This window comes from Choristoneura fumiferana, chromosome 7, assembly GCF_025370935.1.
Source record: "Choristoneura fumiferana chromosome 7, NRCan_CFum_1, whole genome shotgun sequence".
Lineage (NCBI taxonomy): Eukaryota > Metazoa > Arthropoda > Insecta > Lepidoptera > Tortricidae > Choristoneura > Choristoneura fumiferana.
In genome coordinates this window covers 13,584,222-13,607,260 of record NC_133478.1, presented here as the reverse complement: position 1 = coordinate 13,607,260, position 23,039 = coordinate 13,584,222, and the positions used below count along the sequence as shown (strand labels likewise).

Genomic DNA, 23,039 nt, shown 5'->3' with positions numbered 1-23,039 from the left:
CAAGTTTTATTTTAACTTTGCAAGTCAAGTGAATGTAGCCAGTTGAATAAAAACTTGTAAAAAGCGTGTGTCAGGCCTTACGTGATTGAATGTTAAATTCTAAAATTACTTTCCTTTTAAATTCGTCTAAAGTCGAAAATTGTTTCACGTATCCAGAAACAACCGTTTACTACTTGAGACTTAAAAAAATATATTTAAAGCTTTTTATTTTGCAAAAGTATCGTAACACACAGCTTGTAACTGTGATGTGAAGATCAAGCGATTTGAATGTTATGTGTCCGCGACTTTGTGTTCCATTATCAATGTACTGCGGGAAATGCTAAGTCTCTTTTCTTAAATGATATTATAACGGATAACTCGCGTCTTAAACCGATTTTAGCTCGACATGTTTCGGGCTATTTCGTAGCCCTTCCTCTCAGGAGCACGCGACTCGGCGGCTGCCGCAACACGCACACTACGCGCCACCGCTCTCAAAGAGAGAGTGTGTGTAGAGCGGTGGCGCGTAGTGTGCGTGTTGCGGCAGCCGCCGAGTCGCGTGCTCCTGAGAGGAAGGGCTACGAAATAGCCCGAAACATGTCGAGCTAAACTCGGTTTAAGACGTGAGTTATCCGTTATAATATCATTTAATATGAGTGAGTCTCACGGTAGTTTCATGTCTCTTTTCTTCTTTTCTAAATCGCTACACTTTTGACAGACTTTTGTCAGTTGAGGATCAGTAGTGAACCTTCATGACGAGTTTGTTGGGAAAATAGTGTGGCGCTTGCCACTTCCCTTGCACACTGCAGTGCTGGAGATCGCGGTTAGTTGGTGATAGAGAACGCTGCTGCCCACTCTAACGTCACCCTTAGTCGCCTCTTACGAACCGGGCACGCCACAGACAAAGTTTCAAATTTCAAATAATTTATTCAGTAAATAGGCCACTTTTACACGTCATTTTTAGGGTTCCGTAGCCCAATTGGCAAAACGGAACCCTTATAGTTTAGCCATGTCTGTCTGTCTGTCCGTCCGCGGCTTTGCTCAGGGACTATCAATGCTAGAAAGCTGTTATTTTGCACGAATATATATGTAAACGATGCCAACAAAATGATACAATAAAAAAATTCAAAAAACATTTTTTTTAGAGTAGGTACCTCCCATAGACGTAAAGTGGGGGTGATTTTTATTTTCTCATCCAACCTTGTAGTGTGGGGTATCGTTGGTGAGGTCTTTCAAAACCATTATGGGGTTGCTAAGACGATTTTTCGATTCAGTGATGCGTTTGCAAAATCTTCAACTTTAAAGTGCAAATTTTCATTAAAATCGAGCGTCCCCCCCCCTCTAAAATCTAAACCAGTGGGTGGAAAAATTAGAAAAAATTCAGGATGGTACAAAATATATCAAACTTACAAGGAAAACTATAACGGTTAAGTTTTCTTGAGAATTATTAGTAGTTTAAGAGTAAATAGCAGCCTAAGGTATAAAATATACCTAAACCTGGAATATTCCGTACAAAATGCGAAATCCTTAGAAAAATATTTCTTATTTTTTTTGTAATGGCTACGGAACCCTATTTCGGGCGTGTCCGACACGCTCTTAGCCGGTTTTTTTAAACTACCAGCGCTTTCGGAAAGATCATCCTTGCTAAGAAGAATGCGCCGCAAGAAACTTGGCAGAAAGTTTCTTTTTTCAATATAAAATTATTATAAATAAAATACTTAAAAACTACGTATAAAAACACACGGTAGAAAAAAATACAAGAAAATAATAATAATAACAATACAGGGATGTAGTGTCCCTTAGTTACAAAACTAAAACTAAATATGTAACTATGTTAAAAAAATATATAAGTAATAATTTCATTCTGAAATATAAATTTCAGGTCAAGTAACAATTAAGCTTTTGAATTCCGAAGGCAAGCTCACGCCTGCCGCCCCCAAAGTTAGCTCACACGCACTCATGTCATGCTCTGAAGGCAGAGCGTAGTTCCATAATAACTGACACTGAATAAATTGCTCAAGAATTTAAATAATAGGTACGCATGGAACAATAAAAACAAGATGGTTTTTAAACATGGCATAAAAACATTGTTTACTCTGTTTACAGCCAGTGGCTTTTTCCACCTAAAAATTATACCTAAAGAAAATTCCAATAAACTTGTTGGCAATCAATCTCTTAATCCAAATAGGGGCAGGCAGACTATTCTCTGTCGCTCGATAGCCGTCTCGCTTCTCTCCCTCTCGCACGCATCCCTGTGCCCGTGGAACAGTAAAGGACAGACAGCGCAAGTACCATTGAAGGGTAAGTTCCCTTTATCTCGGTAAATTCACTTAACGACATGAAAATGGATATTTTTTCTCAGTAAATGGCAGATTCAGACTAAGTGTTGATGGCTAGTTGTGAGTTAAATAGATAATTCGTATTTGTGTTATTAAGAGGTGAAATAAAAACCATTTTTCAAAATAATATCGTTTATTTACCGGATTTTTTTATTATACGTCACATTGCGCTCCAAAACTCGAATAGCTGATGTTGGAAAAGCGACCGCCAGGCTTAAATGGGACTGGGCCGGGCATGTTTGCCGGATGCACCCACAAAGATGGGCGCACACAGCCACGTGGTGGGTACCATATTATGACGGCAAGGCACGCCGAGGCGGAGATGGCGAGATGACTTGCACGCTGAGTTTGAGTGGCGAAATATAGCTCTGGATAGGAAGATGTGGAGGTCAAGAGAGAGGGAACCTTGAGGTCTTTGCCCAGCATTGGGACACAGATGTAGGCTAAGTATTTAATTACTATACTAAGCTTAAAAGACATAAAATAAAAAACTAACACTAAACATTTAAAGGAGCCCCCTTTTAGGCAAGGTATCGATGATGCCGGCAGTGTTCCCTCTCTGAATAGTTTAACTAGTCTTTGTCTGAAGAAGCTGCCAGCTCGTCCCTTGTGACGTCTACTAACCTCTTAGTTATTTCAAGATTATGAAGCTTCAAAGCGCTAGGACCCTACGGACCAAATGTCAAAACAAAATCGTATTCGGTGCTACCCCTATTTTTGTACAATTTCGTTTTTTAATAATAATGATAATTATTATACCAGCTTAATTATTTTATATTAATAACAATAAGTCTGATTATGAAAAGGTCGGTAACGAAGGAGGAAAATTAATTTATCCTGGTTTATCTCACAGCAGAAATGCTTATCTATGAAACTGTTAGAATATGCGTCATTACGCTTATTTTAAATACTCCAATGACTTTCATAATGATAAGCCGATATGAATAATAAGTATTCGCTTGTATGCTCGCTATGTCCACAGGTTATGCAATGTTTTTTTTTTTTTTACACTTTGTCATTCGTAAATAACAGTATGGGAAACTGCTCATTAATAAATTAAATTATTAATAAATTAAAAACCTAACAACGCTTAACTTATTTAAGAGCAGCATGTTAATTTCGTTTTTCAAAAGTTTTTAGTAAATAAAATTTTGAATACTACGTGAACGTTCAAAATCGTGACCATCCCAAAAATCCTGAATGAGATTTCTTTATCATGTTTAAATTATTATAAAAAGTTTTTAATGCAAATGATTTTATAATATTTATTTTTTACACCTTAGATAGGTACTTCTTCTTAGATAGGTCTTCATGAAGACTTTCTTGGGAAAATAGTGTACAGTCGCCATCAGATTTTTCGGAGCGGCCAAAGTGATCAAAAATATCGATACATAAACTGTAATACCTTAGTAATAGAGTGCATGTGCCGGTGTATTTTTGACCACCTTGGCCGCTCCGAAATCTGATGGCGTCTGTACCTAATGGTTTCCTTTGCTATCCACACCGTATTTCTGGAGTTTGTAGTTGGTTTTAAAAAAAAATGGAGCGCTGCTGCCCATTCTCACTTAAGCTAAAGGATTCCTTAAAAATTGAATTACAACAATCTGCAGTCAGAACATAGTCCAACCAGTAGAATGACTTACCAAATTTAGAATGACTTTGAAACTCCCACACAGAAGGGAAGCGTTACACACATCACACCCGCTCGCAAGCGTCGTGGCGTACGCCGCAGGAGCAATTTAGCACCTTATCGCATTGAGTCGTTTGATGATGCGTTTGATCCCGCTCTTGGCTTATTAAAGTGACAAGTATACCTTGCGCGCAGTGAAAAATCGTTTTGCTGGTCACTGTTTTTGTCAAACACGATACCTACTTATTTAGATAATTCTTGCCTGTTGTGTGTGTGTGTGTGTGTGTGTGTGTGCGTGTGTGTGCACCTACTTTACTGATTGCTGTTTTGGCGTTCTGTGCTTTTTTTTCATTTTTTACATAACATACTTGGACAGGCTTTTTTAAGTCATATATCAGATTCTATTCTTAACACAGTAGAAACTTTTCTAAGAATATTAAATTCTTTAAACTCTATTCCGGGTATAATCCTAAAACTTAGTAAAAATAATTTTATTATGATAAAAAGATTCGACGTAAACAATCGAGTTGAGTTTCTATCAAAATACCTCGGCGTGGGCGATGTCTTAGAATCCTCAGTTACGCATGTTTTGAGGTAGTTTTATTTACGATACGACACAATGAATCCATAATAATTCAACTAGTGCCTAGTTGGGTTTAGTACGCTTAAACATTTATTCAAGAATACTTAATTGAGACTCAGACTGATACATAAATATTTCAATAAATCCGATTATTGCAACATTGATCTACATGTAAAGCGTCAAAGAAGTTATACCGTAAATTTATATAAAATATAAATATTGGTAAAATAAAGGTAGATACGGTCGGCTCACTAACTTATGTACCGTAAAATGAGGTCACTTTGCCCCCCACTGGTTAATTACCACGCTCCAATTCTGTATTTTGTTTAAATGTCTTGCAAATTGAAGTCCCGGTACCCAATACACTTCTCAATAAAGTTGCAACACTGGACTTCAATTTTTGCTCCCATATTTTCTTTTCTTTTCCTATCAGACGCCGTACAGTGATAATAATGGTGTAAAAATACATCAAAGGCCTCCTAGTCTGAATGAAATTTTCAAAATTCCCAGGAGCATCCCGTTACCCCCAGAGCCGTGGGCGTACATGATGATCTTAATTCAACTGATTTTATTTCAAACATATTAAAACTTACATGATGACGTATGTATGAATGAAGCAAGCCATGATAGTGTAGGGGTGATCTACTTTACATTAATACATATATTAATACATATAGAGATCCCTAATAAGTCCGCCTTTGTATTGTACTTAACACATAATAATTTTCAAAATAAAACCAAAGATTACGAAATTTAGAGCAAATATCGGAGCAAAGTAACCTCATTTTACGGTAACCACTTTTCATACTAGTTGCATAGAAAAGTGGCTGACTTATGTTAGGGCACGGACTGTACTATATGTAACAAGCGGTTTATTTACTTTATTAACACATAAAATCTGCAGTATACATTAAAATGCACACGCCTATTCTGAAAAAAAAATTGTTCTCAAGCATTTGACTCCTTAAGCAAGCTCATCACGGGAGTAAAAATGTTGCTAGATATACCATGTTTTTGATGAACATGGGTAGATTTGTTGATAACTTTTCTGTCTACTTTTCGTAGCACTCTTTTTTTATTAAAAAGTTGTAGGTTATAAAGCTTATTTCAATATCTTGCCCCTCGCCGCCCCAACAGATGGCAGCAATAACAATCTTAATAAATAAATGGCAATCAATTGCCGCATGCAACATGCGGTGATCGCAACAGTGTGAAGAATACGCAAGTCGCCCGCATTCGGCGAACGACACTTGGCATCGCGTTAATGTGACCACCGCATTAGGCCAAAAGGCAAAATCTGAATACGTTTGTTGACCGAAGTTAAAACAAGTTCGGTGACCGCATGAATGAAGTACTCGTAGTATAGGTATTACCACTTTATGTACCTAATGCACGCAACCTGCATGCATTTCGTAAAGTGGAACACTTCCGCAACTGATCCCCAATATGAGAGTTCTCTTTAAAGTCTACAAGAGTTTGCCACCAATGCTTTTGCTATATGGTAAAGTGCTAATTACCTTTACTACTTCGTTCACCTAATGCGGTCGCCGGACTTATTTTAATTTAGGTCGTTTTTACGTTAGACAGTACATATCGGCTTAATGCCTGGTCAGTAAGTCATCGGTAACACATTACATTACCGAATACTTTATTGCCTGGGCATAAGCATCCTCTCAGATTGAGACGCATCGGGTTTTAGCCCCTATGGTGTTTTCAACCCTTAACCTGAGAGGAATTTTCTAGTATTTTCTACCGAATACTTACCTGCTTCCGCTTAAATCTATTCTTCCGATATTTAGCATCATAACCATCAGCTAGACGTCCACTATTGAACAAATAGCGCCATAGACAGAGCCGACTTTAACCGGGCAACAGAGGGAGTAGGGAACTTCCACCCCCGCCTAAACTATTATCCAAATAAAAATTACTATAGATAAAGGTAAAACAGCGAAAAATATTGTTTACTATTGTTTACTCGTCGGAATTTGGAAAATAATCCAAAGTGTCTATTGTGGAGGCCCCGGGGCTGTAGCCCCGGCTGCCCTCCCCTAAAACCGGCGCTGGCCATAGACACAAAAGTGAATGACAACTTGCATTCCATCAGTTGCCCGCAACTCTCGCCATATACCTAGTCGGTATGCTTAGTGGAAGACCTATCTACGCTAACAGATGAAGTTTTAAAAAAAAAATACAAAATGTGACTCATCATCATCATCATCCCAACCTATATACGTCCCACTGCAGGGCACAGGCCTCCCCTCAGAATGAGAGGGCTTGGGCAGTAGTTCCCACGCGGGCGCAGTGCGTATTGGGAACTTCACACACACCATTGAATTGCTTCGCAGGTTTGTGCAGGTTTCCTCACGGTGTTTTCCTTCACATAATGTGACTACTAAGACTAAACTATTATTACGATATATTACTACAGCATTACTCATAGATAAAATTACAAGATGTTCAAATGTGCGAATATCAGTATTTATTAAACTTTTAATCACACGCTTATCTTATCTATGCTATAACTGCAATATCATGACGATTACTCGTACGATAGCATTCTGGTGGCAATATTGTCGAAGTATTAGTGTATCGAGAAAAACCTTATACGTATACTAGCTTTTGCCCGCGGCTCCGCCCGCGTGGTATTCGGTTATCGCGCGCTGTTCCCTCGGGAACTGTGCATTTTTCCGGGATAAAAAGTAGCCTATGTCACTCTCGGTCGGTCGGGCCCATAAACTATCTCTATGCCAAAAAACACGTCGATCCGTCGCTCCGTTACGGCGTGAAAGACGGACAACACACAAACATACAAACACACTTTCGCATTTATAATATTAGTATGGATAGTATGGATTAAAATACCTAATTAATACCCTGAATGCGAAGAAGCAGTTGGATGGATAATTTTTATATCATTCTGGTGGCAATATTGTCAAAGTATTACTGTAAGCCGTGGTGGCCTAGTGGTTTGACCCATGGCCTCTCATGCAGAGGATCGTGGGTTCAAACCCCGGCTCGCACCTCTGAGTTTTTCGAAATTCATGTGCGAAGCTTTGCGGTAAAGGATCGTGAGGAGAGCTGCGCGAACCAACGAAATAATTAAATGCAAATCCGCACTGGGCCCGCGTGGGAACTGGGGCCCAAGTCCTCTCATTGTGAGAGGAGGCTGGTGAGTGGGGTATATGCGGGATGATGTTGATTACTGTAACTGGAAAAAACTTTACATAAAATACTTAATCATTACCCTCTGAATGCAAAGAAGCAGTTATATGGATTATAGAGGTGAGACGTATTTACTGGAATAGGTTTTTGGAATAGGTTTTGGCTTGGACCCGAGAGTACGCGTTCCCGCCTGCGATTCTTTTAGCGTACGAGTATTTAGGAGTACAGCGGCTGAAAACAAGCATGATGCGTGCGCTCATTGCGCTCGCGCTTGGAACTATTCCCAAAACGTCCGGGAAATTCGGGTCTTCGGGATCGCCCGACTCGCCCTGATGAATTCCAGGAAAAACGAGCGATTTATCATTTGTTCAAATAACACTTTTAGCATGAACAAAAAAAGTCTAGTTTCTTTTGATGACATTTCGGTAGTTCGATATTCGTAAAACCACTAAAACTAGTACGGTGTAGTATACGCAATCACGGAAGCGCATTTACGGGAGTCATTTTGTTTACGCAATGAGTCAATTGAGTTAAGTACTCGTAGATACTCGTGGACCTAGTTTTTGGATCTAGTCTTTTTGTGGACGCGTACTCGCAAGACTCGGTCCGCGTTTTGCCTAGTACGTCTCACCTCTAATGGATTATCGGTATAATACCTTTGAACGAGCTATTCTTGTATACTACTCAAAAGAATATAAGAGCCACTTGAATTGTACCGGTAAAATGTAATCTAAAATATGTTTGCGTTTTTAATTGAATTTTTTTTTTGTTTGACGATCGGATGGCCAAGTGGTTAGAGAACCTGACTACGAAGCTTGAGGTCCTGGGTTCGATTCCCGGCCGGGGCAGATATTACTATGAATAATACGAATGTTTATTCTCGGGTCTTTAAGTCGGGTTTAAGTATGCATTTATCTATATACTCGTATAAGTATGTTTATCCGTTGCCTTTGCTTAGTTTGGGACTAGGTCAATAGGTGTCAAAGTGTCCCATAATATTTATATTTATTTATTTATAACATTTAATTGAACGAGAAGTATTTGTACTGTGTATGTTGTATTAATAAAATCATTTTTAAACAAGGAATATTATAAAGAATTATATTTATTAGTATTTTCGTTTCACCAATGAAATTCACGGTGGCCCTTATTTTCTTTTGAACAGTATATATTTACTCCAAGGATCCCGCTTTAATGATTTCGATAAAATTTGCTATGTGGGGGGAGTTTTTGGGGGCGAACAATCGATAACTTGGTCTTATCTCTAGGGTCTAGGAAAACACGAGTTTTCGAGTTTTATATCGAGCAAAGTTCAGTTGTCCAACCAAAATAAAATACATGTTTATAATGTGTGCAAAATAATTATTTAGAAGGTAGATATCGTTATAGTGAGTAAGCAAGTTAGGTAGGCAGGCAACATCCAGGTAGTACGCACACAATCCTAGCCATACATGATCGGTGATACCACATTAAAAATTTAAGCAACCTGGTGAAAACCGTCAAATATCGTTCATTTGAAAATTTTAAAAATGGAACGAGTTTTTAATTATTGACGTTAATTACTTTCTATGCAGTAACTTAATTTAAATAAAAGGTCTGTCTCTGGGTACGGCAGTTAAACTTAGCAGACGATTTAAACCGCGCACAACGCCGGTCGTCGTCAAATCTCTTTACGACCTTCGAGCGAACAAAGAGAAGCGATTCTGCCCGATACCTGCGTAGTTCACAAAAACGTACCGTATCTTCTACGTAGTTGATTAAAAAAGAGGTTTAAATAAATATTTAAAAGCCAGCAATTAACAAGTTTATACTTTAACAGTAGTTACCGTAAGGTCGGGGTACTTTGACCCAATGGAGGGTAACCCATAGGGATCACCTTCAATCGCATAACTTTTTTTAGACTATTATTGTTTCGCATAATTGATTTGGCAGAATTTATATTGGCATAATAGTACTGTCGCATAGTAATACTTTGGCCTACTACTTTTTCGGCATAATATTAAGCTATTAGAATAATTTCAGTTGGACTAATTTGTATTAGACTAATACAGATTATGCATAATTATTGTTTGGGCTATTGATTATTTGTTATAAATGAACAACAAAACATTAGGGTTAGGTTAGATCATGTTAGGTACATTAGGTTAGGTTAGGTTAGTATGATATCCAGGCCAAGCAACGCAGAAATAGGAGGTCCGCTTCGTGGACCTCCGTTGACCTCGCCTTAGTTCCTAAATATATATTAACACAAAACTAACCTTTTCTCGTAGTGCATCAGGCTCGTGATTGTGGTGATGCACTTTGTAATGATGCAAATTTATTATTATGACTTTTTGTATTTATGCTATTTGACGTCTTCATGAAGATGATGCTTTCTGTATTTATGTTTTTTAATTTTATGCGTAATAAGCACATAATTGGGCTAAAATCAATTATGCGTAACAATAATATTACAAATAATTTTATGCCATCCAATAGAGAACCTAACCCATACAGGGTGGAAAGATGAGGTGGGGCAACAGGAGCAGCTACTAGATCCCTTGCTGCTACGCGAAAATCCTCTTAGGAGACCGTTACTTACTTTTTAGTGATGATAACCAACATTAACAGATTTTTGATAAAATCTGCAGTCAGCGAGAAAATCGACAGATTTGACTTTTTTTCTTTAATGCCAATCGGTCCTATTTCTATCAAAGATTAAAAAACACTCTTTGAGACCAACTAAGGTTAGAGTTCTAGAACACCCACAAATCAAAGAAAACTATTTCCATACAGTTCGTAGGGTACTAATTTGCAAAGTAACAGTATGTAGGTAGACAACTAAAAACTGAACCTTTTAACTAAAGTTAGTGCCTTAACCCAGTATTGCTGCCCCATCTCAACTTTCCATCCTGTATTTTGAAGGATCTAATAAAGAAACATAAAACTAGCCACGTTTTTCAGTAACAACTAACAATTTCAATGGAATAATACTCGTAGAACTGAAGGTCGTAATGTCTAACGCGCGGGCGCTTGCGGTCGCATTAAACATCACATTCTATCCTCTATACTGTGACAGAAAAAGTGTTCCTAGATGCTGCCAATGCTGTGCTGTATTAGATAATAAGGCCTCTGGACCGAGTAAATCCCATTAGAGGAGACTAAAATTTCGAAAAAAAATACAGAAAATAGTTCTAACATCTACAGATAACATAAAATCTATGAGTACTATGGTACTTTATGTATTTTATTACTTTTGTCATAACTACCATCTTAAAATGACAGCTTACACTGGATATTCGTAGATGCATACGTACGGAACCTTCAGTGCGAGTCTTTTCGAATTTTGTGGTAGCCCCCGGCATAGGTATCAAAAACCTAGCGTGCGGACCGCTAAGTTTTGTTCCGCAATCATTTCAATGTTACGATGTTTCATTAGATATTAATTTCAGCTTTGTGGTGAAAATAGCAATACTTCTGCGCATGATATGCTTAATTTAATTAAATAAGTACTTATTAAATTTGATAAGGACAAATATCGGCTCCGTCTAAACCGCTTTTCAAGCTTCACATAATTTCAGTATTTTTTCATGTAGAAATAGAAAGCTATACGTATAGAGATACTTATGCCATTATTAGGTACTTTTTTGTAGTCCTAATAAAGTACAACATTAATTATATACGTTATAAAACATTTTTATGAAATCGAATAAAATAAGATAGGTTTATCTTATTAGATTTCATAAAAATAAGACAGTGTTCATTCAACTAAAGTTTCTTTTTATAACGGCAACTACTTATGTTTTTCTATCCTGTGTAATGTAATGTGTCACTGCTGTTATAAATAATTATGTTCTTTCTTTCTTTCTTTAAAGTTCTCAGTCGATGTGATTTTTAGGGTTCCGTACTCAAAGGGTAAAAACGGAAAACCTATTACTAAGACTTCGCTGTCCGTCTGTCACCAGGCTGTATCTCATAAACCGTGATAGTTAAGACAGTTGAAATTTTCACAGATTAAGTATGTATAACTGTGGCCGCTATAACAACAAATAATAATAAAACCGGCCAAGAGCGTGTCGGACACGCCCAGGATAGGGTTCCGTAGCCATTACGAAAAAAACATTTTCCCCTTCTAAGGATTTCGTATTGTGTACGGAATCTTCCAAGTTTAGGTATGTTTTATACCTTAGGCTACTATTTACTCTAACTACTAAACACTAATTCTCAAGCAATCTCGGCCGCTATAAATTTCCTTGTAATTTTTATATATTTACTACCATTCTGTTTTTTTTATTTTTTTTATTTTACCACTTTGTCGGCATGCATGATTCATGTGTATATTCATGCCAAATTACAGCTTTCTAGTACTGACGGTCTCGCATATTTAAATATTCCCAACTTACTTCGAGACACCATGTATACTTTGTATAGCCGTAACAGTATCTTGGGACGTGGTTTCGAGATAGTTGTATAGGTATATATTTTTCACGCCTTTGGTATACTAGAGGTATTGAAATTGACCTAGAAACACAAATTGTGTAGGTTCGATCTGGGAGTAGTACTATCTCTGAGTGTTTACGCTTGATATTTTACCCTAATTTTTTCGACGAAGAAAGATACCGTAAGGAATTCACTCAAACACCTTTAGGAGTAGGGCTACTACGAAATTCGAAAATCGAAGTTAGTATTTATATTTCATAAGAGAGTGAGAGGGACGGTACGATACGAACTTCGATTTTCCAATTTCGTAGTAGCCCTTCAGCTCAATAATAGTGTGTAGTTCGTGGTCCCTACTAGGCCCGTGTGGTATCTATAGCCCAAACCCTCATAACCTGAGAGGATACGGGACGGAGTAATTTTTGCACTCGTTAAGACTGTGTCTGCGTATGCATTAACTTAAGCGATAGATACTACGTCTTACTATTGTTTTTTTATAATCACTTAGATCATTAGGAATATTGGCTCTACAGCTCTATTAATGACCTTATTTATGCTTTAGGTGTACAAACTCGTTTTTAATTAGTGCTTACCGTCTGTTGTAGTTACTAACCATATTTTGGATCGCGTTGTGTATAATTTAAGACGCAATTCCCCGTCGCATTTTCCACTCAATCCTTAGACTATACCATAACTCGAATCACAATGTTATCCCTGTTATGCCATACCTGAAACAATATCGTTACATTATTCGATAATTTCACAACCAAGTTTCTTAATAACGTAACGTTTTCTAACAAAAATAAACTCGATGCGCACCGCGGCGGCCGACGGCGCCCGAACTTGTACGGAAACGTACGAAGTCCGTGGCAGTGGCACACATACCCGAGGCTACGCTGAGCCCTTGATTAAAAACAAGTGACAGTTTTCGTCGAACGATTTACTTTTCGCATGCTAATTTGGCTTTTTAGTTTTTTTAATTAATTCTAAGGCGGAATAGGATGGAATATTAATTCACCTTAAACGGGAACAAGTGAACTTCCTCCATTTTTATGTTATTGTCATTTATTGTCTAGCACAGTCAAGGACGTTTACTGTGAAATGGTTCCATGGTGGCTCATGAATGAAAGTACTTGACCGTACATAAGACTTTTAACAATTAAATGATTGATTGATAGAATACTTGACAATTAGTGCTTAATTTTTGCTTGTTTTGAAATCGATAAATACCTAGCACCTAGGTATATTAACTTGGGCAATAAGTGAGGTACTATAGTTACATATCTGTCAAGTGTGTGTAAGAGAGGACATATCTGTCAGATAAAAATAAAATTTATGACAGAACAACTCACAAAAAGTATGTCAATTTGTCTATGATGTCGAATGCCATAATTGTTGTTTGACTTTCGTTTAGTTATTAGTTTTTCGATTAATTGTTAAATTCATGTGTAGGTATCTTTGTTGTAGATAGTAGCTGGTAGTTATCTCAACAAAAACTGGCTGTTTACCGATCAAGGAGATCGTCTATATACATGCCGTGTCTAATTCAACCTCGACATTGGCAGAATCATCAAAAAGCTGCCGGAGCTACCTTTTCTATTTTTAACTTTATTTCAATTATTATGCAGCTAAAAATAATATTAACTTCTAGAAATATTAGTAGACATTCTAAACTAATAAAAATGATAATGCAGCAAAACATATGTCTTAAAACAACAGTCTGTAAATAGACGTAAGTAGTCGTATTACTTTAACACATAAACAAGTCATGTTTTTGTTCTCATTGCGAGGGAAGCAGTAAACATATTTAAAACATAGGTTGTGGAAGATACTTATTGAAATTATTATATTTTCCAGTAGGCTAGCCAAATCATATTAACGGAGAAAAAGAGAACTGCAGGTAAGTAGGTACATCAAAAGAAACGTGGAAAATGTTTACTCTGAGCTCCGAACGGGTAAAACGGTGTTCTAAGAAAATTACTGAGGGAAACGGAATAAACTTTACTTTAATATTCGTGAAGGACTCCTCAGTACAAACACGTGTACTTAATAATAAAAGTACTAATATTTTACTACTCGCCGTTTTTACGTATTCCGTGGACTCTAACGTAGTTATTCTTTTAACAGCAGCAAGCAAGAGATAATTTAAGTCTATCAGTAATATGTATTGTATTGTACTTCTAACTCTTCCGTTCTCCATTTCTTCCGTGGATGTCGTAAGAGGCCACTGAGGATATAGGTTAAGGTATACCGTAGGCGACAGGCTAGCAACCTGTCACTATTTGTACCGTTTTTGTCAAACTTAAAACCTATATAAGTAATTGCTAAAAGTGGCTCCGAAGCGGTAACGTTTCGTGTGCTCTGCCTACCCCATTTGGGAATACAGGCGTGATGTTTGTGTGTGTGTCTAACTCTTTATTGTACATAAAACATATGAAAATAAAAGTTAACAAGTCAAAGAGATGTGTAGTATATATTTGGACACTGTCGTCCCTGTAAAAATCTAGTACCTAGTGCAAAGCATAAGCATACTTCTTTTGAAATTGATAGCTTAATTAATGCACCTGATGAAAACGTAAAGCGCCGCCCATGGACATCTATAACAAAAGGTGAGTTACGGATGCGTTGCCGGCCTTTTGAGAAAGAAATTTTATATTGTATTTATACTGGCGCTGCAAGCTAATTCCAAATTTTCATTGAGCGTGGCAAAAAGTTCCGCAAGAAATGAACTGTAGTAGACTGCCAGTTATTGAGACTGATTGACTGGTGTATCCTGATTGCTTTCGGAACTAGCATTACAAACTGTTTGATGTTTCGGACACATTAATAAGCTAACCAACAAAAAGATTGGAAAGCCTTCAAAGTTCAATATCTCAAAAACAAAACATGAAACATGTCTAAGAACCATCGCTAGAAAACCTGCTTTCAATTAAAAAAACCGCATTCAAATCGGTCCACGCGTTTAAGAGCTACGGTGCCACAGACACACATAGCGGTCAAACTTATAACACCCCTCTTTTTGCGTCGGGGGTTAATAAAAAAGATTCTGAAAGTTATATTACATTATATTGTGACTTGTCACTTCAATATTAGGTACGTATTAATCCACTTCTGAGTAGTCAGATTTCACTATAGCCATCATAAATACATAAGGAAGAGTATGCGTATATGTGAAAATATAAGTCAGCTGTAAGTACCAGCATTTTGTATTTTTTGTTATATTTGTTAAAATTGTTACCTTTTTTGTTACTTTTATAACATATACTTTATCCTTATTCTGTAATTATAAGTGTCAATATTTGTTTTGCCAACCTGTTACTCTTTAGGACTAAGACCTGTAATGTAACTTGTTGTATTTTTTGATCTTTAATAAATAATCCTCAGTGATAATATAACAGCAAAATTAATGGCCTAGAAATGGTAAAACAAATAAACGTTATCCCAAAGCAAACAGTATTTTTTGTTTACATTTCCTGCAGTAACGTCCGAGAATCGAATGCTTATCACGTCCCGAACCCATGGTTAATGTTCACAAAAGACACCCAAAACCACCACTATCTGGGATAAAGTAAAGCAGTAAACCATATTCAATTTTACCTAAAACGATGGAACATCAACTGTATGTCTTGAACCTAAGTCTGACATTCTATCGTCGGTAATTCCAGTACCGAATTTTAAGCGAACAAACTTCAACCGAGTGAAGTAGTAATACAGTTGGATGTTAAATACATGTGTTTTCAGCAATCGCGTGCTCACATTTTTACAGGTGTTCGATAGATTACACAGTAGGTACAGTACTTGGTTTATTGCTCTTATCGGTTATTGTACTTAGGACATAGTCATTATACACTTAGGTCTCTTTTGTACGGAGCTATATACAAATCGTTTAAGTGAAGCGGCGGAGCAGCCATATTATGCAGTCCCAAGGAGATTATAGACAAGGGGATTATACGGAGTCGCTATGTGTATCTAGCTTGCAGTTCTGTAGTGTAGCACAAGTAGGGCTGCCACCTTTTTTACCATTAGGGTAGGTACCAATGTTTTTTGTCAATGAAGAATTTGATGCAAATTGCGCGAAGGTATTACACTCAGCATTGGGTAGGTAATGGTTGAAAAGAGATAAAGAAATCAAAGTCCTAATATTCCCTATCTTGTGTAAACAATACGTTACTTAATTATACACAAAACGATCCCTATGTAAATAATCTTTGTGTGCGTATCATTATGTAGTGAGAAGCCGTATTGTCTAACGTTTCTGACAATCGCGATCACAATGAAATGAAAGATTTTGTATGCGAAAGTGTGTGTGTGTATGTTTATGTGTTTGTATGTTTGTCAGTCTTCACGTCAAAACGGAGCGACGGATCGACGTGATTTTTGGCATAGAGATAGAGTTTATGGGCCAGAGAGTGATATAGGCTACTTTTTATCTCGGAAAAATGCACAGTTCCCGAGGGAAAAGCGCGCGATAACCGAATTTCACGCGGGCGAAGCCGCAGGCAAAAGCTAGTATGGAATATACATCTTTATCTATACTTCACATTATGTTCTCATAGCGAGTAGACGGGGGAAATATTACTAGGTGGCGTTAGTAACATGAGGTATCCCATCTTAGGCCTCTAGGTTGGCAACGCGTCTGCAATACCTCTGGTGTTGCAGATGTTTATGGGCGGTGATGATCTCTTACCATCAGGAGACCCACTTGCTCGTTTGCCATCCAGTCGAATAAAAAAAAGGTCCGTTTAACTTTAGAGTTTTGCTTGTGATTGGTTCATTTAGTTATGAAACCAAAATACAGACGACAAAAAGGTTAATACTTTTAACAACAAAAGATGTCATCATCAAGTATACCTACTACAGCGTTTATTTTTTTTTAATATACAAACACAAAAGTAACAATATTTGTTTTAGCGCTGCGTAGCGATATTGTATGTAATAATTAAAATATATAACTAGTAGTAATGTATTGCACACAATGCTCGATACGGAGAGAAGCGAATTTGTGACAGCTGTCACGTCAACAAGTGCGAAGCTTTGAATAATGACAAAGTAATGATCATGTAGTGGTACAATGTGCGGTAATTAATATAATAGCGAAAAAAGTCGTAATTTTTTAAAAACATGTGAAAGTGTGTTTATTAGGTAGGACTTTAAGTGTTAGATAAAAGTAATGTCGTCTTGGTTTATTCGGACAAAACAAACAGAGACGGCATCACTGATATCCGTCTCTTAAAGTTAGTCGACAAGTGGAACAAACAGGCACTTATAGTTTGCGGTTATAACAAAAATACACGCTGTAGATTGGTTCACAATAGTAATACAGTCAACAAAAAGGTACCTATAGCAAATAAAAACAATAATCATCGAAATAAGTTTTATTAAAAATGTTTTTTTTAGCTAAGCACTATTCACTAGCTGTTGCCCATGACTTCGCCTGTAAAGATGACATTCCCGCAGAAACAATGCAATTTTCTGCGATAAAACTATCCCAAGTAGTTTTTATAAGGTCTCAAACTATTTCCATTGGTATACCAAATTCCGTCTAAATCTGTTCAGTGACTCAAGCGTGAAGAAGTAATAGACAAATATTATCTTTCGCTTATAGGATTGCTTTTTTTGTGCAGAAATGGCAAATTGTAATTTAAGGTGATTTTGAAATAGGTACTATTACTTAAATATTGTTCATACATAGATCTGGGTTGTTTTAAAGAACTGTCACTGCATACAAGTTACAATGGTGCATCCATTTCTGTACAATTTATTCTATTTAATAGCTCTCGATGTCACAATTTCATGGAACAAATGGGACACATTTTAATGAATACAGTGCATTTGTTCTCTGATATACTATGACGCATACTACCTATACAATCGTGAAGAGGAAAGGTTATATTTGTTCGTGAGCCTGTCGCTTGCTGACGTAAGAATGGCTAAACCGTTTGTTATAATTGAAACGTCTGTGCAAATCGAGCTCTTATTTGTACAGGTTTATTTCACATATTTAAAATTATTACTACTTACATCTAAGCTTGATTATATCATTTGACCGAGTTTACAAATTCAAATTCAAAATTCAAATGATTTATTCAGTAAATAGGCCGCAATGGGCACTTTTACACGTCATTTTTTTAAACTACCAGCGCTTTCGGAAAGACCATCATTGCCAAGAAGAATGCGCCGCAAGAAACTTGGCAGAAAGTCATTTTTTCATAAAAATATAATTACAAATAAAATACTTAAAAACTATATTATACAAATAAAGAAAAAAAATACAAAAAATAATAATAAAAGAAATACAGGGATGTATTCCCTTAGTTACAATACTAAACACTAACTATATCTAAACTATATCTACGTTCAGTGGAAGTGTAGAATGCTTCCACCGTCATAAATTTTAAAATAATAAATAACAATAATTTAGTTCTGAAATATACATTTCAGGTCAAGTAACCATTAAGCTTTTGGATTTCGAAGGCAAGTTCACGTCTGCCGCCCCCAAAGTTAGCAGTTACAAAAATAAGAAATAAACGAAATGTCTAAAACTTAACTAAATCAATTATTGAATCAGTCGTTACTTTGCGGGGGTTCCATACCAATGAAATAAAAACAATTACTTTGCTCAAATGCGGCGGGTGATAATTTTTTATTAACTTAAATTAAATAAAATTAAACTAAATCAAGCCTAATCTGTTTATACATATGAGTACTGGTGTCAGATAAAATATTAGTTAAGTACATCACAAATCGATAATCGGGCAAACAAAATTATTGGAGTTGGCAAAAGTATTACGAGCAAATTATGTTTTGGATTTTTGTCTTACACTGAGAGAAGGCCTGTGCCCAGTAGCGGGACGTATATATATAAGGTTTATATGATGATGATGATGTTTTGGGCAAAGGTTACTCGATGTATGCAGCTTATAAATAGTATATGAGACCCAAGATAAGACGTCCACTAGCATACATGCTATAATATGCGGCAGGCGAAGTGGGATAGAGTTTCGTTCTTTATCTTGTCTACGGTTACATTGAACATACTTTATTAAGTGAATGCTTAATACAAACGACCTTTTTATTTGTAAAAAAATACGGGTTTTATTCTTCATATTTATTCAAACCTGTCGCGTCGCTGCAGGTTGTTAACCATTAGTCAGATTATGTTCATGTCCGACGCATGCGCGAACACATTCCAAAAAGGATGTTTCCATTAATTAATCGTATATCCTCAAGCTGTTTTACATATAATAGGGCTCCGGCCATTGACCTTAAGGTGCAAAATACATCCCAAAAACGACTCGTGACGAGGCGATAACAATATTTATAGACCAATGTCATACATCGAAGACCTTTGCCAAGTGTCAGTGACACTGGTTCGTAATGAATTTATTAGTGTGTTTGTAATTATCTGCGGTTTTAGGTGACCTTGGGGGTTGGTTGTGTGAGGGAGACAGAGAAGGGCCAAGGTTTGATTACATGTGTGGCCAATCTTAGTCTTGGGTAGCGCGAGAACGAAGAATACAGCAGGTGCAGGTTTTGCAGGTGGTAGGACTTTGTGCAAGGTCCGCCCGGATTGCTACCACCATCTTGCTCGCTAATCCTGCCGTGAAGCAGCAGTGCTTGCATTGTTGTGCTTTGGCGTGGAGAGGAAGACAGCCGGTGAAATTACTGGCACTTGAGGTTTCCCATCTTAGGCCTCTAGGTTAGCAACGCATCTGCAATACCCCTGGTGTTGCAGATGTTTATGGGCGGTGGTGATCTCTCACCATCAGGAGACCCACTTGCTCGTTTTGCATCCAGTCGAATAAAAAAATACAAAAAGGGCATACAATACAACTGATAGGCTGAGGCTCAAAATCATTTAATAAGCGAAAGAGAGAGCGTATGCTCAGAGTTTGTTTGCGCGATATAATCCGGAATACGGAAATTCGCTGAAGAACTAAAGTTACCGACATACCTCGAGGAATATTCAAGTTTAAGCAGCAATGGGCGAGCCACATCGGTCGAAGAACAGATAACCGTTGGGGAAGAAAAGTCCTCGAGTGCTAAACTACAATCCGGAAGACATAACGTTGGCTTAACATCTAGGTGGAGTGAGGAGTTGAGGACATCGCGAGATCAGCGGGCAAACGGTGAATGCAAGAGGCAAGGTGTTGTTCATTGTGACGTTCTAAGGGGGAACAGTGCACATCTTCTGGCTGATGATGATGATAACCGATAGAATTGAGAAATCGAAACAAACATGTTGTACATTTTATCAAGGTTATGATGTTGTCTCTGTCTGCCGTATGTATACATGGAACACATTTTATTTAGAACTCGAATTTACCTTCTGTACTAACTCTACATTCTAAGGTTTGGATTGATTAAAAATTTGCTGTACAACATTTAAGTTGGATGAAATACGTCTTCTTACATCCAATACCTACCAAGTATTATCAGAAAAAAATGCTTGTATTTTTTTAACGAAACTTTTTTGCAAAATAAAAATGTGTAGATATATTTCTAAGCAAATATGAAGCTTCTCATTGTGTCACGGATTTTTTTCTATACTACCTTTATTATCTACGTGAAAAATACCGAACTGTATTAAAAAAAAAACACTGATTAAATACAGCTATGCTAGCCTATATCAATAACACTTAGGGCCTGTTTCACCACTAGCCGACTAACTTTAAGAGTCAGATAAAAGTAATGCCGTCTTTGTTTATTCGGACAAAACAAACAAAGAGGGCATCACTGATATCCGTCACTTAAAGTTAGTCGACAAGTAGTGAAACAGGCCTTTAATCTATTCAAATTAAATCAGATAAGATACTACAGTTATGTATTACTATAAAAAACGATAGCACGATATCTCAAATGACTAGTACTAGTAGGTACCTTGAGTTCCGAAAGCGCATTGTGATAAATCTTTTATCTTAAGATAAGTTAATTTACAAAACGAATCCTTTGTCTTATCATTCCCCAGTTTGCAAGATGCTAACTTACTAATCCATTCAACATGATACAGTATTACCACTGTAAAGACCTAATTTAGTTAGCCGACGAATTACATTGCGGGCGCCTGCGGCTATGGCTTCATATGCGATCATTCACTGTCGGCAATGTATCGCAACTCGCGCGATATTCTCACTTCGTTTAAATGGGCCAATCAACTTTTTCTTGTAACTGAATTTTTAAAAGATTATAAAACTATTAAAGTGATATAAAGTTTGATATTATAGTCTTCTTCAAAATATTTTGTAAAATTAAAACGTAATATACCTAATAATAATTTTAGTATCCAGGCAGACTGTATTCATATCATGTTTAAATATAGTGTTGGTATTTATGGTTACCCAGTGGACCTAGGTTGTCCCATGATTTGTATCGAATGGGCCACCATATTTGAAGCAAACTGATTTAGATGATTTAAATTTATCATTTTTTTTTTATATATTTAAGAGGGGGAAAACGAGCAGACGGGTCACCTGATGGAGAGCGATCACCGTCGCTCATGGACACCCGCAACACGAGGGGAATCACAGGTGCGTTGCCGACCCTTTTAGGAATTGGTAGGCTCGTTTGTAATTTATCGAGTTATAAGATATGATCATTCATACCTGGCTTGATTAAAACAATGCCTTACAAAGAACAATTCTTTCAAGGTTAAGAAAAAGTTGATTGACCAAAACAAGGCTTTTATGCGGATGACGCTCGCGTCACAGATAACTTCATAAATATATTGGGAGGGTGCGAAGTACTAGGTGGGGGTAATGAAATCTATCGCAGCGCTCATAGTGGCCAAAAGAAGAAATAATCTAGGCTCTGTCATCTGTCATACTCATATGAATCTGTCATTAATAAAGCAATTTTTATAGACTTTAACTACCTAATTTTAGTTATAGAAGTTTGAGTTATGATGCGAGCTTGAATTATTATTGAACACTGTCCCTGTTTTGTTCTTAATTCCTCTACATCTCGGACATGTCCAGCAACAATTTTCCTTATGAAACGGTTTGTGGTTGAAATTTTATATTGAGTGATACTCACAAAACCGGTCTTCAAAATGATACTCATTTTGATTTGAAAACGATATTTAATTTATTACTAGCGATAAAAGAACAATTATATAATTTTAATATTATTCAAAGAAACCAATAAGATAGCTTTATCTTTTCGTTTTACAGTAAAAGTACGACGAAGTAAACAAACCCTGACATAACGATAATAAAATACACTTTTTGAATAAATTTTACTTACCTCATTTAATTTTAATGACCAAAAATTAATTCACAACCTTTTGTTCACCCAAATCACGGTATCACAGTTATTTTGTATTATAAATTAATACGTTCTAGGTTTGATTTTTGTCTATTTTTTTGTCCAATGTCGCGATGAAATTTCAAAACGTCAGAGCATCAGAGCCAAAAAAGTTGCGGACGCTAGGTGGCGCTGATGTCGTGCACAGAGCCAATAGTTCTATACAAGGTATTAATTAAATAACTGAAACCTCAGGTACCCCAAAAATATTTTTCATTTTAAGTTAGCTGATTGCATTTATTTTTGAGTACTTTCATTATTTTAAAAGATATTCGTGTGATCTACTAAGTCAGTAGTAATTCTAAGTACTTCGTTTATAACTCTACACGATCTATACTCGTAATTTGTATATATTTGTCATATGCGCTTTGACGTTTTTAGAAGAAAATCCAGAAAATCCTGAGAGAAAATCACACATTGACAGCAAAACGGCCAGTATTAAATTACCATAATAGTATGCAACCTCGCTAAAATATTTAATTGGCGCCTGTTGCAGTCGTAACTTTTAAACTTTCGCGATGTCGTCATTCCACCTGGTAAGAGACGTCCTAGTATGGTTTTTATCCCGGAAATTTGCGAAGTTCCCGCAGGATACCGTTAAACGAATTCGACGTGGACGGAGTATCACTCG

General features: G+C 36.8%; 2 protein-coding genes across 3 annotated transcripts in view; one reads left to right on the top strand and one right to left on the bottom strand.

Moving 5' to 3' along the window:
• The window catches only part of LOC141429764 (uncharacterized), a 103,702-nt gene that overhangs the window by 38,881 nt on the left and 41,782 nt on the right, over window positions 1-23,039 (bottom strand). The window lies entirely within an intron of this gene.
• The window catches only part of LOC141429763 (uncharacterized), a 92,286-nt gene continuing 69,744 nt past the window's right edge, over window positions 498-23,039 (top strand). For both annotated transcript variants that reach the window (XM_074090281.1, XM_074090276.1), the window contains exon 1: window positions 498-599. The gene's annotated coding sequence lies outside the window, so the exon portion shown is untranslated. The remainder of the gene's footprint in view (window positions 600-23,039) is intronic.